Source organism: Rhea pennata, chromosome 1 (genome assembly GCF_028389875.1).
Source record: "Rhea pennata isolate bPtePen1 chromosome 1, bPtePen1.pri, whole genome shotgun sequence".
NCBI lineage: Eukaryota > Metazoa > Chordata > Aves > Rheiformes > Rheidae > Rhea > Rhea pennata.
The window spans coordinates 212,838,811-212,856,934 of record NC_084663.1 but is presented as its reverse complement, the minus strand read 5'-3'; the positions used below and the strand labels follow the sequence as shown (position 1 = coordinate 212,856,934).

The 18,124-nt window shown below is 48.5% G+C and overlaps 1 protein-coding gene across 1 annotated transcript in view; it reads right to left on the bottom strand.

Moving 5' to 3' along the window:
• Positions 1-17,351, bottom strand: part of GDPD4 (glycerophosphodiester phosphodiesterase domain containing 4) — a 45,040-nt gene extending 27,689 nt beyond the window's left edge. The window contains exon 1 of the mRNA XM_062567411.1: positions 17,277-17,351. The gene's annotated coding sequence lies outside the window, so the exon portion shown is untranslated. The remainder of the gene's footprint in view (positions 1-17,276) is intronic.
• Positions 17,352-18,124: the final 773 nt, after the last annotated feature.

Here is an 18,124-nt window from a genome sequence, read left to right as displayed (position 1 = left end):
TTACCCATGTAATGCTGAGAGACTTGTAGGAAAAGCACATTGCAAGCCCCCTTAGCAGCTGGTGGTGAGCAGTGGATGCTCCTGGTTATAACTGAGGTGCTCTGAATCACCTCTGAAGGAGCCTCTGTCTCCCTTTGACTAGACAGGGAGCTCTGGGAAATGAAATCATTAACTTAAGCACTCCATGCAGACTCTCAAAGATATATCAGATGAACCTGAGCCTAGACTTAGGTGTGGGAATTAATTCAGTTTCACTATGATCGGTCTGCAAACTGCTACCAGTTTAACTAGCTCATGTTGAAAAGTGAATAAAATGGTATCAATGCACAGCACTATGATCCTGGTATAACTGCAGCACCACCAAGACTGATTGCTTGAAAAGAAAATACTTCTTGACTGAAATAGCTTTATTGGCACAGTTTTTCAAGGGCAGAAAGAGTAGCTATAAAGACGCACACATGGGAGATCTGTTCATAATTGGGATTTTAAACAAAGAACTGGTAAATTGCAATTGATGTGGTTATCAGCAAAGCAAATAGCAAAGGCATTTGTGCCAGTGAAAACCGATTCACTCAACAGGGCGTTATCAAGTCCACAAGGAAAGAATTAGGAAAAATTCTTGTGCTGGCATACAAAGGCACACAATTATCCAACACTTCTTTAGAGTATAAAGATAGTCACAGACACTTCTCTATTGCTTTAGAAAGTACAAAAGTGTCCCTAAGTCCACACTGGACATGTCCAAATCAAGGAATGTCTGCTGTGAAGTCTCAGCTTGGGAGTTCAATTTCCTTAATTTATATGAGATAGCAATAGTCATTTAAAACAAGAGTGAATGATTTGCTGCACTTTACACTTGGATGAAATCACGGAATCATAGAATCAGTAAGGTTGGAAGGGACCTCTGGAGATCATCTAGTCCAACCTCGCTGCTCAGCAGGGTCACCTACAGCACGTTAGACAGGGTTGCATCCAGGCGGGCCTTGAAGATCTCCAGACAAGGAGACTCCACAACCTCTCTGGGCAACCTGGTCCAGGGCTCCGTCACTCTCACAGGGAAGAAATTCCCCCTCACGGTCAGGCGGAACTGCCTGTGCTTCAGTTTCTGCCCATTACCTCTTGTCCTGTCACACGGGACAACTGAAAAGAGTTTGTAACCATCCCCTTGACACTCTCCCTTCAGGTACTTGTACACATTGAGAAGATCCCCCCTCAGGCTTCTCTTCCCCACGCTGAACAGGCCCAGCTCTCGCAGCTGTTCCTCATAGGGCAGGTGCTCCAGTCCTCTGATCATCTTCGTAGCCCTACGCTGGATTCTCTCCAGTAGCTCCATGTCTCTCTTGCACTGAGGAGTGCAGAACTGGACACAGGACTCGAGATGAGGCCTCCCCAGGGCTGAGGAGAGGGGCAGGATCACCTCCCTCCGCCTGCTGCCAACACTCTTCACAATGCACCCCAGGAGACCACTCGCCGCCTTGGCCACAAGGGCACATTGCTGGCTCATGGTCAACTTGTCATCCACCAGCACTCCCAGGTCCTTCTCTGCAGAGCTGCTCTCCACAAGGGCAGGCCCCAGCTTGCACTGGTGCCCACGGTTATTTCTCCCTAGGTGCAGGACTCTGCACTTGCCCTTGTTGAACCTCAGGAGGTTCCTCTCCACCCAACTCTCCAGCCTCTCCAGGTCTCTCTGAATGGCAGCACAGCCCTCGGGTGTGTCAGCCACTCCTCCCAGCTTGGCATCATCAGCAGACTGGCTGAGGAGGCACTCTGTCCCCTCATCCAGGTCATTGATGGAGAAGTTGAACAGGATGGGACCCAAGACTGAGCCCTGGGGGACGCCACTAGCCACACGCCTCCAACTGGACTCCACGCCACTGACGACGACCCTCTGAGCTCTGCCTTTCAGCCAGTTCTCAATCCACCTCACTGTCCACTCGTCTAGCCCACACTTGCTGAGCTTCTCTAGGAGGATGTTATGGGAGACAGTGTCAGAAGCCTTGCTGAAGTCAAATACATATGTAAATTGCTTGCAAATAACTCAGAGCTCTGGGTGTCTTTACAGAAATTATTAGGTAAACCAAAAAAAAGACTATGATCAGTTTGCAGAAGGTGAAAATAAACCAGAAAGGCAAGAATGCAAAGAATTTTTCTTATCCCCACTACGCTTCCCAAATGTCCCACCTTAGCTGCAGCTGCGATGTAATTGAAGGTGATAAAAAGAGCAGGCGATTCTCACCTCTGCTCATTAAATAATGCCAAAGCATGCCATGCTGTCCTGAAGCAGATGTGTCTGCCCATCCGGGACAGTCACGGGAAATCACATACTCTTGGATATAGTGGAGTGAAGCCACCACTGAAACACTCATCAGTATCAGATAAGGACACCACTAGGTCACCTAAGCTTAAAAATTTGATCCCAGAGTGGTGTGGCAACATGATTACCCTGCTTTCGAATTACAGCTATCAGGGGGAGGGAGGAGTGCTGGCATTATGCCACTGGCAGCGAGTGGTGCAGAGGATAGCTGATCAGGCTATCTTAATCAGCTGGCCTAAAGCATAAAGCCAACAATTAATTACCAAGTTACCCAAGCCATGGAATATATTTGAACCACCAGTGCTCTTACCAAAACAGTGTCATGTGCCTACAGGATTTGCTCCTGTGAGGATCCCCAAATGAAGATCTTCAATATCACTGAATCAGAGGATCTTTTCTTCCTCAGGCCTCATTTAGGATTTTATCCTTCTCTTTCAGCAATAGATGAACAAGACATTGCATCAAAAACAGTAGTTTTGCTGGCAGAGGACCACAAGATTTGTTATCTGTGTTCCTCGTGTGGGCATGAGGCTCATAAATGAGTACTTACCCTATGTGCATAGGATCTGACAGACTCATGGTAACCAGAGCTTGAAGAGACCTCAAAACACTGTCTGCTCCATCTGGCTGGCTACTGCAGCATGTCAGATATCAAACTTAGATGTTAGTTTAGCCCCCTCATAGTAATTGGCAGTGACAGAGATCCCACCAGCTCCTGAGACAGGATGTTCCAATCTGAACTAGTGCTATCATTAGAAAGGTTTTTCCCAAAGTTCAGCTTTTGTGGTACAGTTGAAGTCCATTACTTCATGCCCAGCTCACAGTGGATATAGAGAAGAGTGCTTCGGGTATGTATTTCACAATTGTTTATAGATAATTCTCCTTCAGCCTCCTCTAGACTAAAGAGCCCCAATTTTTCTAGTCTTTCCTTGTTATTCATGTTTTCTCGGCCCTCCTTGTGTGGGATTCCACAGTCACCTGCTCTTTAGGACTCACCTTGTATTTCTCACATTTTTTGGTGTGTGGTGGCCAGTACAGGATATGGTCAACATACAGTCTCTCCAAATCCAGGGCAGGTCTATGCACCTATAGCAGAGGCAACTCTACACTTGTAGAATCCAGTTTCTCTCATATATCAAATTCAGTATCTGGCTTCTGTCATGAGATCTTAAACACTTCACAACCATGAAAGAAAGTACTCTGGATTCACTACCAGTGGTAAGGCAAGAGCATTATGAGCTTTATACATTAGAGCAGTTAAGAACATCTCTACTTTTAAGACTTTCATGAACTCCTACCTTAGTCTTTCCACACAAGCTATCTCTGTCAAGCCCAGGAGTTGCTGAGGAAAGGGGCCATCATTGCAGGGGAGAATGGGGAGAGAAAAAGAGAGGAACACAGCCTCACTGGCCCAACTACCTCCACTAATCCCTAGCCCTCCCAGAAAGAGCAGGCTGGCTGAAGAAGAGAGAAAATCTTCATGTTTCACATCCCCTTGAATCTCCACTGACCCCCTTCTCTGAGATATTTAACAGTATCACAGTAATGAACAGCTTCGTAACATCCTTCTGCTATCAATATCACAATAGATTCAAATACCATCACCTGTCCTCTGCTTTGGGCTCTGAATTTTGCCAGCATAGGGTCCATTCATCCCTCTTCCTCCATCCTGCCCCTTCTCTTTCTCTGCCCAGAGACCTTTTCCTGCTCTCCGAGGCCCTAAATAGAGTTACCTAGCCCAGCTTCTCTGTGTCTTTCAAAGGGCCAAAGCATCCCACAAAGGCAATAAACACAGACTGAACTTTCATCTCGTTGAGCATAGACACTTTCTGGCATAGGTCCACTCGAGTAACGGGAGATATATCACCTCACACAAGACAATCTGGACTGCAAAGGAGATACATAGCTCTCCCAGGCCAATTACTCTTAACTAGCTCAGTGATTCCAAGCTGAAGTTACAAATTGTTGTTACTTAAGGAGCATTTCATCAGCCTGGCGTCTTGAAGGCTCTCTCCATCAGGAGGAGAGAGGGAGGATGGAGCACTGAAGCTCTGATGCAATGTGGTGTCAGCACTTACAGAGGATGGTGTCACGAGCAGCAGAAGTAAGCCACTTTGAGCATGGTGTAAACTTTCCGAGACACAGCTCTGCCAGATACTCTAAGCATTTTGCAAAATTGCTTAACCAACAATATCAAGGAGCTCCTTTCTGTTTAGCTTCTAATGGCCTGCCTTTCCAAGCACCCTTGTGCCGCCTTCTGCACAGGTCCTCCTGTCAGGAAGGGGTTCTCCCCAAATACTCCCCAAACTACTGCTTCCAAATTCCATTAAAAATCCTTCTCCATCAGCATCCTTCTAAACACTTCCTAAGACTGACACCACTGCTTACCTATCTGACACTACTCCCCGATCTACATCTACTCGTTTGCCTTCTGTGTTGAAGCAGCAAAGAGGAACCTGTGCCAACAGAACGCCCAGTACAGCAGGCCCCATGCAATTACCTTGTGAGAAGACTACCAGGAGAGTAAAATGACTGTTGCCCTCTGCTTCATTCACTGCACCAAGACTGACATTACCTACTCCTCTGGCATCCATAGTTAACTCAGTTTTAACTGTAATATTATAGATGGATATAGCTCGGAAATCTTCAATCTTAAATTAAGATTTTTATTGGGAATTCCTGTTTCACTGAGGTTTTTAGAAAGGACAGCCAAAAAACCCTCACATAACTAGAAATGTTCCTTTGGTGGCAGTGTGCAAGTATCCACAGCCTGGATCCACATTTGCATTGTGTGGCTACCACAGATACGAGCAAACACTCCAATGGAGAATCACTGAGAGCTGCCAAAAAAAGACCTTACTGCTCAACTAAACTACTCTGCTAGGGGAATTTCCTCAAGGACCATCTGGCTTATGTCAGGCCTGCGTCAAGAGGATGCATCCAGCAGAAAGCCCTTTTAGTGGTGGCAAGCCTTGTGTGAAGATCAGGAAGACAAAGGCAAACTCAAGTGCAGTCAGAAAGGTCCTCCTCAGCTCGAACTGAGCCTCCCCTCCAGAACAAAATTCCGGCCTCCCCTTTCTCCTCCCTCTCTGTGTCCTTCCAGACAAGCAATCCACCATCCCTTTTACCTCTTCACTTTCCCCCAGGTTCCTGCTCTCATGTGCACCTCCATGTGCTCAGATTAATTTAATGCAAGCTCCTTTCTTCTGCCTTTGCCACCCTTAAGGCTCTCCACAATCCTCCATCCCACAGCCTCATCTTGGCTCATAAATTTCCAGCATCTTCCACACAAATGATTTTTGCTACAGCTACGGTAGTGCACTCAGAAGCCAAAAGGACTTCTCTTCCAAGGTCTGGCCACATCTGCCATGCCTCAGACCACACCATATTTTAAAGCATTTGCATTCATAAGCATTTGGTCCTAATGAAGATAATATGACAACTTCTGGATCCAGCAGCCACATAAGAGGCAAACATCATTGCAACATATGGTAAGTAATAGGTCTAAAAGACAGGAGATTTGTGTTAGGATTTGGAGCCGTTCGGCCATCACTAGGACACAGGAAGAGGCCTCAACAATGGTGCTTGCATCTAGATTTAAATCTGAAGCAGAATGCTCCTAAAGCTTAGAGGTTGTTTGCAATTCTTGCCCACGTCCACTAGGCAAGGGTAGAGGGAGAAGGGAGAGGGAAAACGCTGAATCCACTTACTCAGAAAAACATAAGAGCAAAGAGCAAGCAGGAAAAAAATATGTAAGTAGGAGAGCAAAGCTTAGGACTCCTCAGTAAATGAGCCGTGAAAGCGGTTAACACGTGTTTCTCGTGTTTCTCGGCTCCGCGAGCCCAAGAGGCCTCAGGTCTTTCCCTGACAAACAGAGACTTTATTTGCTCACAGATAAGAGTCCCCTTAATTGCAGGCAGTTGTATGGGACTGTTCATTTCCCACCGCTTGACAGTGAGTGATGAAAAGCATGAAAAATAGCCTCAGGAGGATGGTGGAGAAAGAGCAGGAGAGAAAAAGCAGGAAACATATTCAGCTGGACAGCCTAAATGCAGAAGGTACTGTGAATGGAACACATTTGAGAGGCATGTGCACAAGCAAGGAGAAAGTGTTCTTCTCTTTTTTGGTTCAGTGTGGAGTTGTCGCTTTCAGCTTTTATGGGATAAATAGGTACAAAGAGATGCCAGATCTGGCATTGCCATATAGCTTTCTCCTTGAGGCTTTTGGCATCCCCCTATAGCAATAGCTTTCTCCTTGGGGCTTTCAAGGCCATGCTCTCTTCCTTTCCTTTGTCCTGCATCCACCCAGCTTCTCCCAACAAAAAATCCTACAATACATGGGCAGGTGAGTAAAAGGGTCTTTCCAGCTATTACAATCACATTTTCCAGTCAGCTGTAGGAAGAGATCTGGAAAGAAAAATGCAAGGGTATAAGCAGCCATGCAAGAGATACAGAGATACTTAATTCTCAGCACCTCAGCATAGCAAGCCTGCCCTGAACAAGACATCTTGTTGATGATGGCCTATGAAGCCTGATGCGGGCAGCAGATAGGGGTGAGGCCAGCTTTGCTCCTAACACCATTTCAAAGGGGTTTGGAGAGAAGGAGAATCCCACACTAAGGCACAAGGCTCTGCTCAAAAAGGCAGATGAATGACTAGGGTTAAGGGTAAGTTACAAGGGAGCTGCCATAAAACATTAGATTCACTAAACAGATTTTGAAAAACTTTGATGTAAACAATGCTAAACTCTTCAGTTCAGATGAACCACACACTACCAGATCAGATCAGCCTGGCACATGGACAACTGCCCTCTGACACTCTCCCTCTGCTGCGGGATGCCCACATGCTGTGTCCCCCAGCCAAGCACCCACAGCAAGGAGCCTTGGGAAAGAACACTGCAGCTTCTGAAAAGATGTCTTCACATCAGAGGTAACTCAGGTGTTTGCAGTGCATGCAGCTCCATCCCCATGCAGAGATCTTGTTGGGAGATGCTTCAAGCCGAGCTGAGCCTTCCCTGCACCCACAGGTCCCCTTTCTTGTGGTGCAAACGCTGGTAAAATAGCTCATATGGGTGAGGACCTCCAGTGCCATTCCACCATTCCCTGGGGAATCATTTCCAGATCTGTAACAACAGCATCACCCCAGCAGATGTGAAGCAGAAAAACCAACACTCTGGTATGCTGCTGGTTAGTCACTATGCTCCTTGGCAAGGAGCATGAGAGCAAAAGGCACCGCTTTTTTTTTTTTGCTCGAAAAGTGATCTAAAATTACTGCAACTCTTAAATCAAGCCATTGCTGTAAGCTGCACAGAGACCTCACCATCAGCTGGAAAAGCTCAGCTAAGAGCATCTTCTAAACTGGCATTTCTATTCTACAGAGTCTGCCCTGCTGTATTCTCCTCCTCCCAAGGCTTTGTCTGCACTTGCTTGAACTGCAGGGTGCATTGTTGCCCACTGGAGTGGAAATGGTCTTTAGTTGTAGGGCTGCCTCGGTCACAAACAGCCAGGGGCACCAAAGGCAGCCCTGGCTGTTGTGTAGCACTGCACTGAAGTCACATGAATTAAAACATGTGAATTAAAACTGGAGAATTTGGATCACAGTCTAGAATTGCTCTTATTTCACCATCATCTGTCTTCAGTTTCTCCTTGAGGAACTGAAGTGGTTTAACACTGAAAATGAAGAAGGCTCATATAAAACAGAGATAGACATAACCGCCCTATGATATGGAATATGCTCTACACACTTTCCTTTCCCTGGCAGATGACATGGTAATTTATCACAAAGATCTTCAACAGTTTATTTCTAAGTCCTAATTACATCTCACTTCTCTGTTGGATCCCAGGGAATATGTACAGCTAGAGACAAAAATGTGTGAAGTACATCTCATGAACTGAATAGCTGCTGACTTTGAGACAGAAGGTCACAACAACTACTGCAAATAAATGATAGAGCTTAGCAAAGGAAATAAAGAATGAATGTAGAAGAGATTAATGAGGAAAACCAGCTTCTGCTCTTGCAGGCACAGTATTTCCTGATTTCATTTGTTCTAGGACACCTCCAACATGGAATGGCTGTAGCTTTCATGGCAACTGTGAGGTCTTCACAAAGGTTAATGCCCAGTATTTTGTAACATGTGACCACAATTTGAACAAACACAAATAATCAAAGCCCATTTCAAACAAATTAACTTAAAAATAGAATGGAAATCTTGTACCCATTAGGGTTACATGGCAACTTACTCCCATCACAGAGAAGTCTTTGCACTAAAGTCTAAGGGTTGAAACATCCAGCACGAGCTTGTGCTTCAAATGGGTGGTGTGGCCTGCTCAAAATTGAGCTCCAGTGTCTAGTGAGAGCTAGATTTCTCTGTGGATACATGAAATGTTAACGACATGATTTTCTGATACAACTAATCAATTTTGTGCGGTCAATTTGCTTTTCCTCACCAAGATCCAATACTGACTCAGTAACGCCGCTCAAAGCCTCAAGCTTTTTTTAGCTCAGTTCAAGCTTTTTGCATATATCTCCAAGTGCTGAAGCAAGATGCCACCTTTGTATCCTTGAATCAGCCAGGTCTGGGACTGCATTTGGCCCTGAGGACATGAGGTTTACTGGTTTTTACCGGTTTACTGGTGTTAAGACTCAAAGGAGTCTGACTGACACTCTGTGCACAGGACTGGATGAATTTGGGAAGAGCTGACTTAGCATTAGTCACAGAGGTATGCTGAGGGCAGGAACTCAAAGTAAGAGATCACAGAAAGAGGCCAGGCTATATGCCAGTATCATCTGGACTATGGTTCACTGCCAAAACCACAGCCACAAAATCTGCTGGGAAGCAGAGCTGCCTCTCAGAGGAGTCCTCCCCCTGAGCACTCTGCAAGATGAAGCCTTTTTAGGAAAAAGGAGGGAGTTTCAGGCAAGCTTCATGGAGGACCAGCCAGTCCTCCATGAAGCTTGCTGATCCGTCCCCCTCACTTTAGACCTTGGCAATCTCAGCTGTTCATAAAGGCTGCCCTGATCCTCCAGGATCAAAAAGGTGCTTCCACTGGCAGCTTTATCCAGCCTGTCTCTGGACACGTCCCCGAGCGAGCTGACCTGTGCCCTGGGACCTCCCAGTGAGCTCAGAGATGGTCACGGAGGACATCTAAGAGCTTCTTCCCCCCCCATAGCCGAAAGGGGGCCTGCAGGCAACCAGCCTTGGGGCTGTTCCCATCTGAACGGGGACAGGCTAATCTCACTCCGAGGGGGCTATCAGCCTTAAAGCAAAGCCACACATTGACCAGGAGAACTGAGGATATCAAAGGTGCCTTAATCCCTGGCTTCATCCCAGAGCCGAACAACTCCAGAGAGGCCTCAGCTGCTCCAAAGTTGAACCAAAATTTTGCACGTATCCCTCTTTTCACTAGCCTCCCCCCCCCAAAAAAAAATAGTCTCAGCTGCTATCTAATCCTTCAAGGTAGCCTTACAATAACCCCTCAGGTTTGGGGCCTATTTCTCCCCCGCGACGTCCGGTCCCTGGGGATGACTCCTAACGCGCCGTCGGCAGCGGAGGCCTCACTTAATCCGAAGTCAGACCGGCGTCTCCGCACCAAAGCACTCGGCGGGCTGCGCTAACGCGTGCTGCCCCAAGGAAACGACTGCCCGAGCCGCGGGTCGTTCTCCACCACCACCACTACCCCAATCCTCCCCGGCCTTCTGGAAGGTTCCACCCCCACCTTCTGGAAGGTTCCATCTCCCCCCACCACTTTGGGAAGGTTCCACCCACCCCCATCTTCTGGAAGGTTCCACCCCCCCCCTTCTAGAAGGTTCCATCTCCCACCACCACCTTAGGAAGGTTCCACCCCCCCACTGTCTTCTGGAAGGTTCCACCCCCCTCCCCACCTGCTGGTAGTTTCCACCCTCCCTTTTAGGAAGGCACCACCACCACCCCCCCCCCACACACACTGCCTTCTGGAAGGTTCCACCCCTCCTTCCCACCTTCTGGAAGGTTCCACTCCTCCTTCCCACTCCCCCTTCCTTCCTTCCAGAGCTCCGTCATATAGCTTAGTTATAACCCATAAGCTTGGGGACCGCTTAGCTCAGTCTTGGGGTCCCACCTGTGCGGAGGACTGGCCTTCCGAGGAAGCGGGAGTCTGTCCTCTGGGACATGTAGATGGGCAAGGGCGGAAATTAGTCGCTGAACAGTGTCAGGAACAGCTTCTTACGCAGCTGCTCCACGGAGGAGACCTTCCACCCCACCCACCCAGCCAGGTGCGGGCCCCAGCCGCGGGACGGCAGAGACGTCCGCGTCCGTGCGCCGGTTTGCTCAGCCGAGCGGCGAACCGGCGGCACCGATGAGCTCACACCTCCTGGTTCAGGCCCAGACCCAGCCTGAAACGGAGACAGGCTGGCCGGTTTGATACGAAGCTCCGCTCCACGGGCTTCGTCGCTGGTAGCCACGGTCACCGGGAAAAGACGGGGCTTTTGCCCTGGCCTCGCTCACGGCTGCGAACGGCGCTGCGGGCAGTGGCCTTGCCCTGCGGCCGCCTGCACGCGGCAGGGCTCGGACCTGAACCGCTGGAGCACAAACCTGGGCGCTGTCGCGGGGTGGCCCAACTTGCTAAGAAGTCGCCCTCCCAGCATCGAAAAGCAACTGTGGGGAGGCAAAAAGTGCTCCCACGGCTCACAGTTTGCCGAGTGCCTGGGGAGGAGGGGGGGAGGATTAAATCCCTTGCAAAAAGAGCTCAGAAAGGGGGTGGCAAATTTTCTTTGAAGATAAATCCTATTTTGTGCAGTTCAGCACGTCCTGGCTCGCCTCCCTCTCTGCTCCTGTGAATTGCTAAGCGACTCTTTGTGCCCTGCTGCTAAGGAGAGATGATGAGATTGGGAAGCAGCATGGTGGTGGTGGGGAAACGACCCTCAGCAGCCCCACAGCCCCCCAAGGGCCGTATTCAGCCAAGAGCACCATCTCCAAGGGAAGACTTTGTCCGGCAGCCAAAAGCGGGGGGGGGGGGGGATGAGCTTTGCAGATCACATACCTCTGCCCGGCAGCTCTGCAGAGCGCTATTCAGCCTGGACAAAGGACAGGGGCCCTGAACAGTCACCGCTCTGAAGCCCCCATCGCTGGCCCTCCCCCCAGCTGCGGGTGTTAAAGTTCAGGCCTCAGAGCGAAATACCCTTGCGATGAGAGGAGGAGAAACAGAGGAAGGGTGCTTTCCATGCTGCTGGCCAAAGATTTCTCTTCCTAGCTCTCTGCAGTACCCAGATGCACCCAGGCTGGTCCGTTTGCATATCACAAAAACGCAGTTTTGCCCTTTCCCAGAGTGAAGCACTTCCTAACTAAGCAAGCACTATTAGATTTCTGCGTAAGTCATTTCAGAGTTTTGGACTAACTTAAGAGTGGAAGGATAGCCTGACATCCAGGATCCATATTTAAAAGTCCCCTGTCCTGCCACCAGCCTACAAAGGCACCTGTGCCAAGTCACTCAGAGCCTCAGTTTCCCCTCTGTAAAATAGAGCAGCCCTTTCTGTTCATTAACATTAGTTTCCTCTACCATTTTCTGTGAGGCAGGATGAATCAAAAGCACAATGAAAGCAGCAGATGAGGACTGTACACCTCACTGGATTTTCATCTGTCTTCTGAATGATGCATAAACTGGTGTGAGCCACAGGGGCCTGCACAGCAGGGCAGGGAGCTCTGCAGATTTCATTGCATGGGCATTACCCCATGCAGAAAAATCTGCTCGTGTATGCAGGAGACCGGCAGACCTTCACAGCACCCAGAACACAAGAGCACAGTCAGTGCTGCTGGATCAGCACTCAGCCACAGTTAAAGAGCTTGGTATTATTGTGTTAATTCTTCCTTTGGTCTTACTGGAAGAGGAGGGCTGGACTTATATCCACATTTGAGTATTCAACCTGAACTCCTGGTACAGTCAGTGAACAGAAATAGGCGCAACTCAACTCATCTAAGACATCTAAAGCAAGACAACATGAATTGCCCCTGCAGATGCCCAGAGTGCTGGGGCATGAATCCAGCCCAAAATGAAGAGAAGTTCATCAATCAAACCTAGTGAGCCCAACTCAGCCCTGGGACCTTTTCGGTTCACATCTGAGGAGCATCTGTATCCTGAATTTCACAAACCGTCCTGATACAGCTTCAGCCTTTGGGTCCCAAAGCCCACAGCTGCCTAGAAGGCTCTCCCATAGAAAAGCTCAGACTAGGTAGACTTCAGTTAATGGGATTTAAAAAGAAAATGTATTTCCCAGTCCCTCCACAGGCTCTGGGAGAGCCAGATGCTGTTCGAACTCATAAAGGATCTCATTGCTGCTCAGTTTAGCTCCCCCGATACTGGCAAGCCAGCCCTGGATGACTGGGCCCAGGCTGAGGTGTGAGGGCTCTACAACTACTAGTAACAAGGACAGCTCAAGGCCAGTTGGCAGCACACAGCCTTTTGCAGGCAGCTGGCATCCCCAAGTGCTTCTCATTCCCACTGCCACTGTCCCCACTCTTGATTTCCCTCCACCCTATGCCTGCTGGTTTCTCACAGTCTTCATCTTCTCATACAAAAATAACAAATCCTCAGGACAAATCCCCACAGATATAAGGCAGGTGGGCTCTGCCACCAATAGAGATGTGACATGCAGCCACCTCAGCTGATAAGGTGTTTCTGGGCAGTCACCATCCACCCATCTGTTGGACAGGACCGGGTAGGAATTGGTGGGCCTCTTGCTCTACTCCCATTCCAGACTGGCATTCCTAACACCAAGCCTGGTGGCACTTCCATCAAGATTATGTTTTATGAATCTCTGTTAAATCCCCTCTTATCTGCAGATAGCATTTTTCTTCCTTCCAGGCCACCAAACACCTCTGTCTGAAGGGGGTTTTCTGCCATGTGCACCTCACCCCAAGCTTTGCAATAACAGAGGTGGATGTGGCTGCTGCTCGCCACACAACCAGCAGCATGGAGAGCCAAAGGCCAGTCACTGTTTAAGGGTTGTCTCCCACTTTGCTATGGGTGTATTCCAGTAAAGTGCCCTACTTCAGTTCCTCCTGCTGGAGGTGCTCTCCTGGTGCCAGAAGAAGCATCCTACAAAGAGCAGCCACAGAAATTCACCATGCGTGGTTGAATGAAGCGGTCATGAGGACCACAGATGGTCCCATCTGGTCCCACAGTTGAGGCCACATGGAAGATACCAACAGGCTGACTTACAGTAGTAGTTCCCAATGCTGTATGACCTCATTCTCACAAAATGGCCAAAAACTGATGCCCAAAATCATCACTCCCTGCAAAGCGCAGAGGAGGGAAGAATAGGCTCAGCCTGGTAGCAAAGGGGAGGGAAAGAAGATTTTGGAGCAGTATTGTGCTAAGATGGGGGTGTAGATGGCCTAAGGGAAGCAGAAGGAGAAAAATGTGTTGGTATCATTCACCTGCATTTTGTGCAAGATATTTTTCCCAGCCAAAATGTCTTTAAACTTTGCAGAGAAACAGACTGTTTATGAGACCCTCTGTGACCCCATAGAACTTTTCTGTCCATTTTAAGGCATGAATCAATTAAAGCGCTCACAGAGCGAAGGTTAATCAGTAGTGAGTACATCTTAAGAAGTAAGTAGCCTTTTTAAAAGCAATTGCCCTTGCCTGTTTTCCCCCCTTCCTTTTATAAAGTGTCTTTTATTTCTCAGATTCTGGAGGCTTTCCAAAATAAGTTCAGTGATTAGGAGCAGCTGCTGAAAGGACTGGACTGAATCATGTGGCAGCAGCGAGGGCTGCAGGAGCAGAGAGGACTGGACCTGTTACTTGTTATGGAGGCCTTTGCTGGCCCCTTGCTGGGACTGAAGCCTAGCGGTGCTTGGTGCTGCACAAACTTACTAGGGATTGAAAACCTTCCAGGGACTTACAGCCTAATGAGAGCAGATGGAGGCTGAAGAAACAAAGAATTGCTCACAGTTGCATTAGAGAATGGAGGAAATGAGGCAGAGTAAGGAAGAGGCTGACTCAAAGACATCTCTACGTAAGCAATTAGACTCTATCCTGAGCGTGCAGGCATACAGCAAGGACTCAGACTGCTCCCGTGCCGTGCCTTGGGTGCAGATCTGTTCTTCCTCTTACTGCAGCCCACCAGCAGAGTTCACGTTACGGCTGCCTCCACAAGCAGCAGCCCCAGCACTGCCACTGCCTGGCATTTGGATGCTTTCTCTGGTGACCCTCCTGCCTTTCACAAACGGATGTGTTCCCCCCACCCAACTTGGCCATATCTCCCTGGCTGCTCCAGGTGAGCTACAGTTCACCCTGTCATGGTGAATGACTAAAGAAAGGAACTGCCATGCCGCAATGGCACAAGGCCTGCAGAAGAGGAGTGCAGGAAAGGGTTCCTCGTCGATCTCTTGTTATAGCATGGTGCATGCTCGCACAGACTACAGCCGGCCAACCACCAGAAAGGGCCTGGGCCAGCAGGATGAAGAGTCCTTCCTGACCCTGAGCACAGGTCCTCCTCAAGCTTAAACCAGTGTCTTCTCTGGGAACACCACAAAGTCTTGCAAGGAAAACATATGATAGGAACACAGGACATCCCTTGCAGGGTGAGCAGTAAGAGACCAGATAACTAGGCATGATACTGTGAATCTGTTCAGCCCTCCAAAGCATCACTCTTTCGTCTCCCCTCCCTCTTCCTGCAGAGGACAAGCAAGGGTTGAAATGCTGCAAACACTGAGGTCCTGTTTGTAAGGGGAGTCATAGGATACATGAGCCAAGGGCCACCCTCTGTGGGCAGGGAAGTCTCATCAAATGCCAACACATCAGCAGCCAAAAAGCAACCAGCTGTGGCTCCTCCTTGAATGTTGGTGGGAGAGCAGGAGCCTAGCATGTGAAGAATGAGATGAGGATGTGACAACAAACAGATGAGCACCTACAGGCAGTCTGCTCAGCTCCCTCTCACGAGGTGTCTGAAGTTGGAGCAGAAGTTGCAACATGGAGACCAAGCTTTTGCTGCTCTCAGAGACCAGCCTGGCATGGAGGGATGATCCAGGATGCTGTGGACCGAGGCAGCAATGTCACAGAACTTGTCTCTGAGCCGCTGTACCCACGTTGGCTCCCTCTCCTTTCATCTGGTGAGAGATAGAGCCCAAAGGATGTTCCCAGCTCCCTATCCTACCTGGTCTTTTAAAAAACAGTGGAAGTCCCTGCCTTACTGCACAGCACAGGGGTCTCTGGAGCAGTCCTGTGAGCCAGCTGGTCACTCCAAGCTGAGATACGGACCTCTTGCCTCAAAGTTTCGCAAGACTGTACTCCAGGCTGGGCAGGCTGAAGCAAGGCCGTTGCTGTACAGCATCGCTGCCGTTGCGGCCTGCTGTACAATAACTGCTTGCGTAGAGACACTTTCTAAACTGCAGATAATCTCACAAGTTATCACCAAATTTCTGTGTTTTCAAGACCTGCAATTTCATCACAGAAAATGATGTGCAAAGCTCAAAAGACACTAGTCATCTCCTTAGTCCTAATGTCATGGCGTAAGAAAGTGTTCATGACAGGACTGGTCATGAAACTGAATTTTTTATTTTTCTGCAAAGTTTCCAAATTGCGCTGGTAATCCTACACACCTTTTAAACATTACAGCAGCGAGGTTGGAAAGGAAGTGACTGCTTTGGCTCATTTCACATTTGGAACAATTTTTTAATTAAAATACAGCTGGTCTCCTGGTACACTCTGCATTTTTTGTTAAGTGTAGCTAAAAAGCTTTGAGCAGCTGTAGGAAATCATTTCCATTCTCTCTTGCCCTTCCACCTGGTGTCATGTGTGTGAGGATAAGTCCTGAGAGACACTATATTTGGACAATTGTGAGATTAGGGTTGCCAAAGAAAGAGTAAAATCAGCTAGCAGGAGGTGATATACACCACGCTAGTGCAAATCTGCACTGTCCAGCTCAGACTTGGCCTGGTGCCTGTCCTCTGGTTTATATTAGCCGAGCACCCAATCCCGAATTAAAATTCAGTCTTTCCTAGAAGTCAAAATTCACTCATTTCACTGCTAATTGCACTTATACCTACAAGTGAGGTGTAAGTATTTGGACAACAGCAATCTAAATGAAGGTCAAATCCTGCTTTCAACTGCAAACCCAGCACAGCTCCCCAGGACTCGCTCTCCCTCCTGATTTACACCTGCGTAACAGACACCAGCATCTGGCCCACCGCCAAGGCATCCAACTTAGAGGAAGAAAACAGTTGCACACCAAAACTCACGTAGCAATTTGCAGCCGCGGGGGAAAAGTCAGGCCGGCCTGCTTTTGTCCCATGTCGTTCCCAGCCTTTCTAGCCAGGTTCTGATTATTTACAGCTGTTGCCAGATGTTACCATTTCATGGGTTATTTATTCCCCAATCAACCTCCCGGTTCACACGCTAGGCAGGCTCTTAGAGAGAAAGAGAAAGAGGCTCTTTATCCGTTTTACTATGGAAACCGCCCTTTATCGGAGGCATTACAAATGTTTCACCACCAATTCCCTCCCACCAACCATCCCAGCTCAAACCACCCGACCGGCCACCCGTTGCTCATGTCTCATCCCTGCTCCCTTTTCTCTCCTCAACAGGTTAGAGCGAATTTGTCTGGTGCATACCCAAGGAGTGAAGCTGGACTGATAAGTACCACCAAGCCTTTCTGTCTTCACGGGGTGGTTGGGGGCCCCCACCAAGTCTACTGAAATCCTCCCGCTATCAAGTAATCCCCTTCGCTCTCCATTGGAAGCTTTTGTTACTGGTTCTCCCCATTCTCCGGCACTTCAAGCTTTGTTTCTCGCTGCAGTTCAGGCAGAAGCCAGGTCAATCACCCGCTGTCGGATCCCAACCAATACACTCAAAAGTCCAAAGGGAAAAGTCAAGGAAATCCCCCATACACACGGTGTTAACTTTTATGGCAGGCAGGAAAGAGCCAGGAGAGGTGTATTTCATCAAGCACGCAAACATCTTTAGCAGTAGGACGGACGAGCTCACTTACCTCTCCGGGATGCACGTGGAGGGATTATTTTTGTCTTCTGCCTCACTTGGATTGCTGCGTCCTTTGCTTGTCACACTCCTGGACCCGAATGGTGGCACCGCTGTATGACACCCAGTCTTAGCGAGGCGGCTGGAGCCGTCCCTCCCACGGTAGGAGGGGCCACGTGGGGCTTAATAAATTCAGTCCCAAAGGCTGGAAAACCTGAAGTCTAATCATGGGATGTGGGCAGCTCTCACCGTATGGCTCTGGGAGAAGCTGGGGTGTCCCAGGCAAAACTCGGTTTGATTGATCCCTTGCCCGGCGCACAGCCACGCAGAACGTGGAAGGCTGATATTAAAATGCTGCCCTGGCAGAGTTCATGTCCAGCAGATGGGGTCTGTGGAAATACCTCAAAGGAGATGTGGGCAAGACATGTCATTGTTGATCCTCTGAATTAAAACCACTATTAAACATCCTCTGTAAACATCCTCATTTCCCACATCTGTAAGCTCCCAGAAAGATTCCACTGTACCAGATTTTTAAACTGCCCCAAACATGAACATCGGTTATTTTTTTTTTTTTTTTTTTTTTTTTTTTTGCAGTGTTTTTGGCTCTAATATCTAAATCCTATTAGAGACATAATGTCTTTTGGAGGGGATGAGGGGCAGATCAGCAAAACAAAAGCAGTTTGTGTGATTGCATTTTGCAACTTCTAGTAAATTTTTGAGCTTGAGTTTGCCCGGGCCTTTTAGAAAGGCATCTGTAAAGGTTCTCAGATTAGAAAGCTATGCAACCTCACACAGCTCCTCCTTCTGAATAGCTCTTTGCTGCACAAGAGATGAAAGAAATTTCACCCCTAACCCCAGAGA